The 14,849-nt window shown below is 35.3% G+C and overlaps 1 non-coding gene across 1 annotated transcript; it reads right to left on the bottom strand.

The window, feature by feature from the left end:
• Positions 1-2,656: 2,656 nt before the first annotated feature.
• Positions 2,657-2,760, bottom strand: LOC118996995 (U6 spliceosomal RNA). Its single transcript, XR_005068582.1, has one exon. It is a non-coding gene; the product is annotated as a U6 spliceosomal RNA (small nuclear RNA).
• Positions 2,761-14,849: the final 12,089 nt, after the last annotated feature.

Here is a 14,849-nt window from a genome sequence, read left to right as displayed (position 1 = left end):
TTCTGGTTCCATATAAATTTTTGAAGTGTTTGTTCTATGTCTGTGAAATACGCCATTGGTACTTTAATAGGTATTGCATTGAATCTGTAAATTGCTTTGGGTAGTATGGACATTTTGATGATGTTAATTCTTCCAATCCATGAACACGGTATATGTTTCCATTTATTTGTGTCTTCCTTGATTTCTTTCTTCAGTGTTGTGTAGTTTTCTGCATACAGGTCTTTTACCTCCTTGGTTAGGTTTATTCCCAGATATTTTATTTTTCTTTTTGCTATATCGAATGGGATTTTTTTCCTGATTTCTGCTTCTGCTGCTTCATTGTTGGTATACAAAAATGCCTTTGATTTCTGGATATTAACCTTGTATCCCGCTGTTATGCCAAATTCATTTATTAGTTCCAGCAGTTTTTTGGTAGAGGCTATAGGGTTTTCCATGTACACTATCATGTCATCTGCAAACAATGCCAGTTTTGTTTCCTCCTTTCCGATTTGGATGCCTTTTATTTCCTTTTCTTGTCTGATCGCTGCAGCTAGAACTTCTAATACTATATTGAATAGAAGTGGTGAAAGTGGGCAACCTTGTCTTGTACCTGATCTTAGTGGAAAAGCTTTTAGTTTTTGCCCATTGAGTATGATGTTGGCTGTAGGTCTTTCATATATGGCCTTTATTATATTGAGGAATGTTCCCTCTATTCCCACCTTGCTGAGTACCTTTATCATAAATGGGTGTTGTACCTTATCAAAAGCTTTTTCCGCATCTATTGATATGACCATGTGGTTTTTGTCTTTGCTTTTGTTTATTTCGTGTATTACATTTATTGATTTGCGTATATTGAACCATCCTTGCATCCCCGGGATGAATCCCACTTGGTCGTGGTGTATGATCTTTTTGATATATTGTTGGATGCGATTTGCCAATATTTTGTTGAGGATTTTAGCATCTATGTTCATCAGTGATATTGGTCTGTAATTTTCTTTCTTTGTTGTGTCTCTATCTGGCTTTGGGATTAGGGTGATGCTGGCTTCATAGAAAGAGTTGGGGAGTTTTCCCTCCTTTTGGATTTTTTGGAATAGTCTGTGAAGAATAGGGGTTAGCTCTTCCTTAAAAGCTTTGTAGAATTCTCCTGTGAAACCATCTGGCCCAGGGCTTTTGTGTGATGGGAGTTTTTTGATTACTTCTTCAATTTCATTTGCTGTTATTGGCCTGTTCAGGTTTTCTGCTTCTTTTTCATTGAGTTTTGGAAGATTATATTTTTCTAGAAATTTGTCCATTTCACCTAGGTTTTCAAATTTCTTGGCATACAGTTCCACATAGTAATTTCTTACAATCTTTTCTATTTCTGTGGTATCATTTGTAATCTCTCCTCTTTCATTTCTGATTGTGTTTATTTGGGTCCACTCTCTTCTTTTCTTGATGAGCCTACTTAAAGGTTTGTCTATTTTGTTTATCTTTTCAAAAAACCAACTCCTGGATTCATTGATCTTTAGAATTGTGCTTTCAGTCTCTATGTCATTTAATTCTGTTCTGATCTTGGTTATTTCCTTCCTTCTACTGGCTCTGGGCTGTCTTTGTTGTTGTTCCTCGAGTTCTTGCAGGCGTCAGGTTAGGTTGTTTGTTTGAAATGTTTCTATCCTCTTTAGGTGAGCCTGTATTGTATGAACTTCCCTCTCAGGACCACCTTCACTGTGTCCCATAAGTTTTGGGTTGTTGTGAGTTCATTTTCATTAGTTTCAAGAAGTTTTTTGATTTCCTCCCTAATTTCAATCTTGACCCATTCATTGTGTCATAGCATACCATTCAATCTCCATGCTTTTGGGTGTTTTGGGTTTTTTCCATTGGGGTTGGTTTCCAATTTCAGTCCCTTGTGGTCAGAGAAGATGCTTGGTATGATTTCTATTTTCCTGAAGTTGTTGAGACTCGTTTTGTGTCCTATCATGTGATCTATCTTTGAAAATGTTCCATGTGCACTGGAAAAGAATGTGTATTTAGCTTCTTTGGGATGGAAGGCTCTATATATATATCAATTAGGTCCATTTCTTCTAGAGTGTCGTTTAATGCTGCTATATCTTTGTTGATATTTTGTTTGGAAGATCTCTCCATTTTTGACAGTGGGGTGTTAAATTCCCCTACTATAATTGTGTTGCTGTTAATATCTTTCTTGAGGTCCTCTAGGATTTTCTTTATATGTTTGGGTGCTCCTGTGTTGGGTGCATATATGTTTATGATGTTAATGTCTTCTTGGTGGGTTCTTCCCTTGAGTATTATGAAGTGACCTTCTGGGTCTCTCTTTATGGCCGTTTTTTTGAAGTCTATTTTGTCTGATATGAGGATTGCTACCCCGGCTTTTTTTTCTTGTCCATTTGCTTGGAAGATTTGTTTCCATGCTTTCACTTTCAGTCTGTGGTGGTCTTTTGACCTGAGGTGGTTCTCTTGTAGGCAGCATATGTGTGGATCATGCTTTCTTATCCATTCAGCTATTCTATGTCTCTTAATTGGTGCATTTAATCCATTTACGTTTAAGGTTATTATTGAAAGGTGCTTATTCATTGCCATTTGTGAAACTGTGTTCCTCTCTGTCTCTCTCTTTTCCTTCCTTTCCTTAAAGCAGCCCTTTTAGTAATTCTTGTAGAGCCAGTTTTGTGGAGGCATATTCTTTAAAAATAAGGAACGCTTCACAAATTTGCGTGTCATCCTTGTGCAGGGGCCATACTAATCTTCTCTGTATTGTTCCAATTTTAGTATATGTGCTGAAGCGAGCACCAAATAATACTTTTTAAAACCATTCAAATTTTAGAATATTTAATGTGAATAAATATTACTAGAATGTCCCCATTCAATCCAGAAATATATAATCTTAAAACATTTTAAAGATGAATACTTACTATTATTTTTTCAAGATTTTATTTATTCATCTTTTAGAGGGGATGGGAATGAGAGAGGGAGAGAAATATCAATGTATGGTTGCCTCTCATGCATCCGCTGCTGGGAACCGGAACTGGGAACTGGCCTGCAACCCAGGTCTGTGCCCTGACTGGGAATCGAACCGAGATCATGTGGCTTGCAGGTCCGCGCTCAATCCACTGAGCTACACCAGCCAGAGCTTACTATTATTTTATTATGTTCTGTGACTCAGAACTCACAAAAACAGTAATCAAAATACAGCTCTAAGTGGTAGGAACATTTTTATTTAGTTAAGTCTGACTTTGCTTATTAGTAGCATTCACAGTGGTTTCAAATTTTTAAAAAGTCAATACAAATTGTTGTGATTAATTCAACATGATTTCTTCTTTTATAGTGTCCCTGTGTTTATTTAGGCAGATAATATCAAATATTCTATTAATTAATTAATATACTTTGATCAGACCCTCTTTTAAATGCTGGAAGTGGAATGACAAAATCAGGCGTGGCTACGCCTTCAGAAGTCTACAACCTGGAATAGATAGATAGTAAACAAACAATTACTCTTTGTTCTATCAGGAACAGTGTTCAAAGAACGGTCAGTTTTCTAAAACTTCTCTGCTTTCATCACCATAATAAATTCATAGATTCCACAAAGTAGAAAGTAATGCATGTTACTTAATCAATGACTATAACTCATTCACAGAACTGAGGCCTAAAGAAGTTCCTGGTTATTCTATACTCACTTATATTGTTATTCTTTCAATGAAAAAGATATTTAAACAGTAAAATCCCATCACTCAACTTATATTAATAAGAAAACTTTGATACACTGAACTGAAGCATTATTTTAGGCTATTTTACAAACATTGAAAATTTCTCTCTTTTTTAGGATAATCTAAATTTTATCAATAAGTTATTCACATATGTTTTAAAATGTGAGGTATCTAGGGTTTGACTCACTGCTGTTTAGGATAACCTGGATAGCTCCTTGTTAATGTCCCACTGTAGAGTCAGGTCTTTATACAGCTATGTATGGGCTTTGGCACTAATTGGTCTCTGTATTTTGGCCAGTGCATAGAACTACTCTATGATTCATTTTGTTTTGTTATTGATCCATGGGAATACAAATTAATTAAGAATGATTCAGATCAAACTGAGAGAAAATTTTTAAAAATCAGATAAAAAAAGTTCAGGCTTTATCGAGCTGACCTAACAGGAAGGCCAACAGTGAGTGGCCACTCACATCGGATTGACTCCATCAGCAGTGACGTCATGGGCACATGTTTCATGATTATCTTTGCCCCTGACTGCTTTTTACCTCACTGTTCCCAAATGGCTGCTTGTATCATTTCTCGTTATTTCTTCCTTCTGTAGAAAGAAGAGAGAATTCTGCTCTTTTGATTTCTATTTTTTCAAGAAGCAATGTTGTGTTTAGGGAATTCCACGTACCATAGTTTGGCCAGGAGTTTTTCAGTGGTTCCTGGTAGCTATAAGGATAATGTACACTTTGTATACTATTATCCCAAATGAAACCTCAGCTCTGTTAGAGATAAAAATGCCAGGCAAATGGGTATCGAAGGGGCCTACAGCAGTGTCTGATAGATCAAGGTATTGCCTTATAGGCCAATATGAGAAATAAACTAGCATAGTGCCCTGAAGCTAGTAATCTCTCACTGCATTGAGCTATTACTATTATGATCTACCCATTGAATGAATGCTATAGCATATATTTTAATACTAAACATTAATATAACATATTGATATGAAATAGATATGTCTGCATATTCCCTGGAGCACATGGTAAGTTTTTACTTCCTTGTCTTCTTAAAATAAAACACAAGCAGAAGTTGCATGTGTTACTCCTGGGTGGAGGGTGTCCAACCTGTGGCCAACAGGCCTCATGGGGCTCAGGGTAGCTATGGATAAGGCACAACACAAAATCGTAAATTTACTTAAAACATTGTGAGGTTTTCTTGTTATTATGTGTTGAAATCTTTCCCCTGTTATGGTCCAAGACAACTCTTCCTCCAATGTGGCCAAGAGACACCACAAGGTTGAACAGCTCTGGAAAGCTATCATGCAACATGTTACACTTTCATTTCCTCGCTTGGCAGATGGGCAACATTCCAGGTGCTGGGGTCTTGTGGAGAGGGTGTCGTAGATGGAGCAGGATGTTCTACTGCCAAACCATGAGGTATTGAGAGCATGAGTGGGAAATAAAACTTGTAGTTTTAAGCTACCAATATTTGGAGTTGTTTATTAAGCATAGCATAGCCCAGCCTGTCCTGTTTGACACATATATTTCATTAAATTATTTTGCTAAATAATCCTTGCTGTTTTTCCCCATTACAAGTGAGTTTACAAAGTGTCAGAGGTTAATGATCTGCTTACAGTCACACAACTAAGCAAACACAGGATCCAGATTTGCACCCTGGTTTTTATGTTTCCACAGGTCATTCCAGTGACGACTGCTGTATGGCTTCAGGACAGTAATTAAAATGGAAGATGGCTTTAGAATGTGAATTTTACTCTGTATTCTTTTATCAAGACTTTTATCATCCCTGGACTTGATATTTCATTTTCTCACTGATAATTTTCCAATGACTAGTACCTTTAATATGGAACATTAAGATAAAAATAAAAGGAAATGAAACATCTTAGGATTTATGGTTATTTTAACTTTCTTCAATCTTTCTCTTTATTCTTTTGCCTATAGATTAAGGACCACACTTCTTAAACTTTTTTTAGAAAATGTTTTTTTATAAAGCATTTTGAGAATATCACATTAATGATTTATGTCATATGAACTGTGTTCTTAAGTTTACATACATTATGCTATTTTTAAGTTATTCTCAACCATTAACTACTGAGCTAATTAGAACAAAAAATATATCTTAAACCATCAAGTATTTCTTTTATAATTATAAAGAACAGGAAGCAAAAGCAGCACTTATTTTCTATGTGCACAGAATGTATTTTATCTTTGCAGGGTAAGTAGGAACATCTATAGGGATTGAATATCTTTACTGCCTTTTGAGCTTATTATTTCACACTGAACCTTTAAGGGGTCAAACATTTACTGTATTCTCAGTGTATCAAATTGTCTTTTGTCACACCTAATTCAGAAAGTATTTTCTAGCACCAGTCAATGTTTTTATATTACCCAATGTCTATTTTCTTAAATAAAAAGGGGAATTTTTATACCTCTGATTGTAAATGATCTCTCCTTGAACAGGACTCTCCAGGAAAAAAGGGAAACTGGTCATTCATTTAACAATCATGTTGAGAACCTGTGGGTCAAACACCGTCCCAGCCACGGAGGGTGCAAACAAAAATATGAGCTGACCTGTGCCCTCAAGTGAAGCAGTGGAGGGAAAATTGGTAAAAATATAACTATCAAACAATGTGTTTGGGCTATTATGAAAGTATACACCTGGGTAAATACTCATCTGAGCTTTACTGCAAGGGTTTATGCAAAAGAAGGAATGAGAAACCCTTTCAGGTTGTTTTGATCACCAATGGATAGGAAAGCGAAGAACATTAAGGGGAGAAAGTACGTATCATGGATTACATTATGGTTTGGTGGTATATTAAATACTACCTTCAAGAAACTCTAAGATGATAGGTATGAGTGGAGCTTAGAATTCAAGTAGAGGAATTATTGTTAGTGATGAAATTTAAGAGAAAGCCTGGCAGACATAGAGTACTACAATTATGAAAGGTATGAGAATGGGCACAATTTTGCCTACAAGAAGTACAGATTTGTGCTTTTACACATTTTGTCCATGAACAGGTTGGCCATTCAAAAAGTTTATTCAGGCATCAAAATAAAAAATAGAACTTGTAGACAGTAAGGACTGCAGTGTGTGGAACTGCTTGAAATCTTTTTCAAAATGTCAGATGAGGTAATAGTGAGGGTAGAAGCAGTGGATATGGAGAGGGAGCATGTATTGGAGACAAGAGATATAGCCGAAAGATCTTGTTTTTCATGGAGAATGGAGGAGAAAAATGGGTTAAGGATAAATCACATCATTCTGATTTAGGTTATAGGGTGAGTGCTAAGCCAGCAAAAGAAAGAAAAAGCCACATGATTAGTTAATTTTTTAAAATATTTTATTTATTTATTTATCTTTAGAGGGGAAGGAGAGGGAGAGAAACATCAATGTATGGTTGCCTTTGGTGCATCTCCTGCTGGGAGTTGGCCTGCAGGGAACCGGCCTGCAACCCAGGCAGGTGCCCTGACTGGGAATCGAACCGCGATCCTCTGGTTCACAGGCCGTCGCTCAATCCACTGAGCTACGCCAGCCAGGGCAAAAATTAGTTAATTTTAACATACATAATATTATTACTGAAAATGTACAGTAGAAACTTGATTATATAGTCTGGTCATAATTGTTTGGACCAGAAATATACAACAGAGATTCATTGTTGTGAATGTGGAAGTAGAATGTTTTATTTGTATATGATCACCACTAGAGTATATAGAATGAGAAGAGAAAATATAGGACAAACATGTTTAAAGTAACAAAGAGAAGGAGAGGAGACATAGTAGAAGACTAAGGATGGTTGTACAAGTAGCAGGAGACCCAGCGGGGTGCACGCACACAGGCTTAGTGAACTTCGGCCAGGGCGAGACAGCAGCAGCATGAATGGCTCCCAGACAGCCTCTGTGATGAAAGGTGAAATGGAGCCTGGCAAAGGGGAATCACAAGTGTGAACATTAGGCGCAGTGTTAGTGCATTGACTATGCTAGGCTGCTGGGAGACTTGGGTAAAGGAGAGAAAAAAACAAAAAGTAAACAATTCTTTCAATAGAATAAAGTCTGTGGGGAACTGCAAAGTAAGTTAATATTGTCTTTAGAAAGATATGTAGGTTCAAAAGTGTTATTTTACTTTTTATTTTTAATAGAGGATACTTGCACATACATGAAGGAAAGAAAACAAAAAAGAAAGTGTTTGAACCATGTTAGTATTCCTGACACAGCAAGAAACATGATGACTTAGAAGGGGATGGGATCTGAAGCTTGGCTAAAAGGGTGTGAAAACAGATGAAAGATAATAAAGAGTATTGAAACCAGTAAGTGCGGTGGCAGACCATTTAAGACAGAAAGTGTTACTACCTTTATTGACTCTACCTATAAGAGCAAAAAAATCATATACTAATATTGACTTTAAATAGATTACAGACTTAAATTTAAAGCCTAAACTGTAAAAGTTCTAGGAGGACATACAAGAAAATCTTTCTGATTTGAGGTTAGGCAAAGGTTTCCCAGATACAAAACCAAAAGTATGAACCATGAGAGAGCAAAGTGATAAATTATCTTAATTCACAGGTGGCAAACATGAGGCCCATGGGCTGAATCAGCCCTCCACCTTGTTTTATCTGGCCCAGCACCTTTTTTCTACCCAGAGGCAGTGCCCAACCTCCTGCTTAACTGTTAAGGAGAAGTTACATTTATATAGTCCTAAAATTACATTTGGCCCTTTGAAGGAAGCCTCGAGGCTGATGTGGCCCCTGGTGAAAATGAGTTTGACACCCCTGCTCTAGCACCTCAGAATGTAATCATATGTGGAGACAGGGCCTTCAAACAGGTGATTGAGTTACAGTGAGGCCATGAAGGTAGGCTCACATTCAATCTGACTAGTGTCTTGTGAGAAGAGGAAATATGGACACCAGGGCCATGTGTGTACAGAGGAAAGGCCACATGAGACCACAAGCAGAAAGCATCTATCTGTGAGCCTGGGAGAGAAACCTCAAAATGAAATCAAACCTGCTGACAACTTGATCTCTGACTTTTAGCTGAGCTAACTAACTGTGAGAAAGTAGATTTCTCTTGTTCATGCCATTGCACCTATGCAATTTTGTGAGGGTAGCCTCGGCAAACTAATATGCTGGACAACCCAATAGCTATCTGTCACTGTAAGTTGGATTGAATTTTCTAGAATTGTGTATAAATGTACTCTTTCGGGTATGGCTTCTTTCACTGAGCATAATTTCTTTGAGGTCTGTCCATGATGTTGCTGTCTCAATACATTCCTTTTTTATTGCTGAGTAATATTTGATAGAAAGGCTGTATCAGTTTTTTCATCTGTTCATGTATTGCTGGACATTTGTATTAGTTTCTGATTAGGAATATTACAAATAAACATTCTATGGACATTTATTACAAGTATTGTTACAGATATGCAGGTTTTTTAACCTTGGGTACTATCCAGGATTAAAGTGTCTGGATTATATAATGGGTATATATTTAGCTTTTTAAGGGACTGCTAAACTGTTTTCCAAATTTTTTGGTACCTTTTTATAATCTGACCAGCAGTCTTCAAGACTTCTAGTTGTTCCATATCCTTGCAAAAATAACATGTTCAATCTTTTTAAATTTTAGACTTTCTAAGAGGTGTGTAGTGGTGTGGCACTGTGTTTTAAATTCTGTGTTTCACTAAGACAGTGGTGTTGAGCATCTTTTCAGGTGCTTACTTGCTAAAAGCATATCTTCTTTGTTGAAGTGTCTTTTCAATTCCTTTTATGTTTTTATTGTATTCTGTATTTTTTATAATTCTTTGTACATTCTGAATACAAGCCCCTTATCAAATAAGTGATATGCACACGTGGTCTCCCAGTCTGTGGCTGATCTTTTCATTCTCTTATTAATGTCCTTTACAGAGCAGAACATTGTAATTTCAATGAAGTCAGGGGTGTCAAACTCATTTTTACCAGGGGCCACATCAGCTTCGAGGCTTCCTTCAATGCGCTGTATGTAATTTTAGGACTATATAAATGTAACTACTCCTTCACAGTTAAGTAGGAGGTCGCGCACTGCCTCTGGGTAGAAACAGGGTGCGGGCTGGAAAAAACAAGGTGGGGGGCTGGATTTGGCCCTCGGGCTCGTGTTTGCCACTCTGTACTAGAGGTAGGACTTCTACGTATAAATTTTGGAAAGACAAGATTCAACCCATAACACCTACAGAAGGAGGACAGAGAGAGCAATTGCACAGGGACCAGAGGAAATTTGGGGAAGATGAAAGAAATGTTTATAATCTTGGTTGTGATGATGGATACATATGAGTATACATATGTCAAAATTGATCAAATTGTACATTTTAAATGTATTCAGTTATATGTGTCAATTGTACATAAAAGATACGCATTGAGCTCTTATAAAATCTGATACAGGAGAAGATTAAATATTTTCTATATCATTTTAATATAGCTATATATATTCCAAGCCAGGTGCCAGATATTAGTTATTTTCTTTTTTGAGTGACTTTGTGGGCAAACATTTTTTAGTCAAAGATATACACACCTCCTTCTAAAATCAGAGATCTCAAAATGTTATTGTGAAATGTTGCATATATTTAAAAAATGAAGTGAGCAATATTATTATAATTCTGTTCAAAATATTTATTGTGTGTCCAATGAATGACAGCAATCATTGATTAGAGCAATTTTCAGGAGAAACAAATTAATAAGACAGGATTCTGGCACTCAGGGAACTTAGGATGTAAGGACATGACTCCCTTTTATGAATTCCATGCAGGACACCTCATTTAACTTTCCATTAAATACTTCCCCAGACACACAACCTTTTAAAACAGCTCAGCCTGATTTGGAGATATGTCAATTTTCAGACTGCAATGGAGCACAAAAGGCAAGAATCAATGAAAATAGCTTTAGCATAGATATTACAACCAGGGATGAATAACTGCTGAATTGTAACATAGATGATTCTGTGTAATGACATTACTGTGGGCCAGCATGGTCTTAATCACATTGTTAAGAAATATTGCCTAATAACTGATGGGCTATTATTGATGGGGTCAGTCTTAAGAGCAAAATGGCAGCCTATTATGTACTGAGGAGACTGATATTTCTTTCTTGACAACTTTGGTTCAAATATAAACAAAAGGTAGGGGAGGATCAGGGAACATTCAATGCCAGGCAACACATTTATTTCTTAGATTATTTAACAAAGATGGAATTGATTTTGTTTTCCATTATTTTTCCATATTAATTTAGTCTACTATTTTTTTTCTATGTTAGTAGAGACTATATGTAGCTGACACTAGATGGTATTGTGGCTCCTTCAATTGCACTGACTTCCTGAGTGAGAGGCACTTTTTGTCTATGTGTAATTTGTGTGCAAGATGTTTTAATGCAAGATCAGTGCCTCCTAGAAAAAATAGCTCTTTATTTATTAAATAAGGCTTAAGAAAATATAAGACCAGCTTCGTTTTTAGTTGTAAACTTAAATGAATATGTTTGCAACACTCATGGACTACATACTCAAATACTAATATTAGTACCTTGTCAATAAAATGCTATTAAGAAAAATTTTAAAAAGAGTATAATAAGACAAATGAAAAAAGGAATGGCACTGTCAGCTGATGTTACATTTAAAATGTTGCAGAAGCAAGTTAATCTTTCTCTGAAACCACATCATGGAAAACCAGTTATCTATTTGTTTCTCTTTTTTTAATTTTAATGAGTTCTTCAAATCAGAATTTTATGTTGCAAATGAAAAACTAGCATTTAAGAGCAATGCTGAAGTTTGAATACAAGACTAACCAAATAATTTTGTTACTGACTAGAATATCATTAATGATAACATTTTGCAACCACATTGCATTCAGAAGTTTGTGACATCAAAAACATTCATCTCTAGTACAGATATTTGGTTTACTTGTCCTCTTATCTCAAAAGCTTTTCTTTTGCATCATTTCATTTCATCATTTCAAAAATCATCTTCCCAGCCCTGGCTGGTTGGTTCAGTTGGTTGGAGCCTCATTCTGTACACCAAAAGGCTGTAGGTTCAATTCACAGTCAGGACACATACCTAGGTTGAAGGTTGATCTCTGGGGCAGGTATGGAAGACAACCAATTGATGTTTGTCGCATAGGTCTGTCTCTCTCTTTCTCTCTCTCCCTTAATGTCTCTCTCCTCCATTACTCTTACAACCTCTCTCTCCGAAATCAATGAATATATTCTTAGGTGAAGATTAAAAAAGAAAAAAAAAGGTCTGCCCATATTTTAAGGTCCTATTTAGTGCCAGCTTCTCAATGAACACACTCCGATCTTTCTGTCTAAGTGAATCCCATTATACAAAGTACATTTCTCATAGAACTTAGGGTAGCTCATATTGTCACTGTTGCCTGGGAAAACATGCATCTACTGTACAAACATATAGACATATTCGAGCTTAGGACAATATCTTGCTCATTTTGACTTGGTGTTCTTAATATAGGATAAACAGTAAACTCTTTAATAAATGTTTATAAATTGACATTCTTACTTAAAAAACACATATGACAGAAATCTTGAACACAACTCATACTTACCTTATTTACTATTCTAGGAATTAAGACTTTGAAACTACAAAAATTACTGTTCACTCTGTATTCATAGGCAAGGATTTTTTATGATGAAAAATCTATAGTTTAATAGAAAAATGTAATTTATTTTTCAAACTTTTCAATATATTCATATGATAAACCCCCAGAAGTCAGGATTCCTTTATTCAGTTCAAGACTTCTATATATTTCCATATAAGATGCTTTATGCCTTTGTTCATAAGCCTTTTTCAAAGGCAATTAAAAATGGTCATTTTCCGAGTGTTGCTACCACAACATATAGGAGAACCTGTTAAGAAACTAATTAAGCTTTGGGTGTAAATTAGTTCAGGCAGCTGAATATCTGAAAGGAAAAAGGGCAGCAGTTCTATCACTTAAAAAAATGTACACGGTAGACAATTGCCCTTTCTTGATTAGATATCCCAGAAAAATAGGGTCCAAGAGAATGAGAGTGAGTCCAGAGCTGGTGGCTGCAGTAATTAACCAAGAGCATTGAGATGTTAGGACAACTAGAAGTCTTGGGTTACCATTCTAGGAATGTCTAGTGTTAATATAGTTAAGCAGGAGTCAGCATGTGTCTGCTGTAAAGGACCAAAGAGTAAGTATTTTCAGATTTGCCAGCCATAAGGTTGCAGTTACATTATTCAAATATGTCACTATTGCCAAAAGCCATCAATGATAAGTAGACAAATGGAGTGGCCAGATTAGACCCTGGGGCTGTATTTTGCTGCCCTATGGTTAATACAGTATAAATAAATATTTATTTTATTTTAGCAAGTCCGCATAAAATAATAGATTTAAATATGTTGATAGATGCTATGTTTTAGTAAGACAGTAACCACACTCAAATTTAAGCAATTATGTGTTACATTTATTTCAACTCTTACACAGACTTTATGAAGCCTTTTTCAAACTTTTCAGTATGCATTAACCTCTTCTCATTTTTCCTGTTCATATCATTCAGCCTTTGCCAGAATATGTGTCTTACAGGCGTCCAGTGTGTACACATATTTTCCACTAAAATGTAAACTCCATGAAATTAGGGATTATATATTATTTATTTTTGTTCTAAAAATTTGAAATATGAGAGCACATTTTAATATAATATTCTATGGAGTCCCAGATACACATAATTGCATTTTAGCATTCATTGAAGAGTACATAATGAAAAAGCTATTAATTTAGTAGTGTTTAAAACAAATTGTATTTAATTAGTTATAATATCAAAAAGGTCTGGGAAAGATAAAATATTATCTGGTAAACATTACTTATTCAGTTAATAAATAATACTTGGTGCAATTATGGATTTTGCGAAATTTGCAAAACTCCACAGTACACTAGAGTAAGGCAGGCCTACTCTCAAGTGTTAACTTTAATACAGTGTTTTCAATAATGGTTCGAAATATTGCTGTAACACAATTTACTGCAATATGTGTCTATTTAGAGTAAGGTTATGAGTGCTTAAATTTTATTAAGCATCTAACCAAAAGAAATAAAAGTGAGACCACATATAAATACAAAGGAATTTTTAATAATGATGAAAAATTAGAAATGTCTAAAGCCATTACAATGAGTGTAGAGTGTTAAAATGAGAACAGGAGCATGGCCAAAATGGAATTGGAGAATAACATGCAATAAAATTATGTACATAATCTTGGATTGTGAGGAGCTGGGTACTTGGAATGGCCTGTGGGTGAAGTGAGTATAACAAGGACTCACTGTGTCCACCTGAGGGCTGGGTAGGGACTGAAAAGATTTGCTTGAAGGTTAAAATAATCTTAGACAGTATTCTTCTTTGCTTAAGTTTTTAAGTTAATAAGATAAAGATTTGTGAATAGGGCTGGTAAGTAAAATAATGTTAATATTAATTTCATATAACTTCAGGATAATATATGTGTATATTATTTAGTGTCTGGTGTTTAGAGAATCTAACATTTTAATCTTGGAACTTCAGTTTGAAATATGTCTTTGATAGTAAATTTATGATGTGAATTTAGAAAAGATAAAACCTGACTAAATGTATTAATTCTTTTAATACTTATATTTATTCATTATATGTTTACTTCATTAGCTTGATAAGGTTTGATTAAGGGCTCATAAATGTCTTGTTTTTTTCAGGTTCTATTCTTTCAGGCATTCAAATAACTCAAAAGATAAAATGAAATATTTTTAAGTCTATAATTGCAGTTAAAACATTTAAGGAAATTTGTCCAATTTTGTGAATGCAGTTAAACATTTAAATTAACAAAACAGACAAGCAAGCAAAATACAACCATAGATATTGAGATAGAGAACAAACTGACAGTAACCAGAGGGGAACCTAATAGGGGTAAAATAGGTGAAGGGACATCAAGGAACATGTATAAAGGACAGAGGGGGTAGGTTCAAAGGTGGGAGGTGGAGATGGATGGGAGGGGTGGGGCATGGTGGGGTGAAAATGGAGACAACTGTACTTGAACAACTAGTAAAAAATAAATTTAAAAAAGAAAAACACAAATAAAAGAAAACATTTAACTTGAGACAATCTAACTTTGTTTAAAGAAGAAAAATAAAGTTCAGAAAGCCTGTGGCTTAAAAAAGATCACTATTAATTTTAAAGTA

This window comes from Sturnira hondurensis, unplaced genomic scaffold, assembly GCF_014824575.4.
Source record: "Sturnira hondurensis isolate 20B ecotype Veracruz unplaced genomic scaffold, ASM1482457v3 Scaffold0012012, whole genome shotgun sequence".
Lineage (NCBI taxonomy): Eukaryota > Metazoa > Chordata > Mammalia > Chiroptera > Phyllostomidae > Sturnira > Sturnira hondurensis.
The sequence above is the reverse complement of the archived record's forward strand: the minus strand, read 5'-3'. Positions and strand labels throughout refer to the sequence as shown.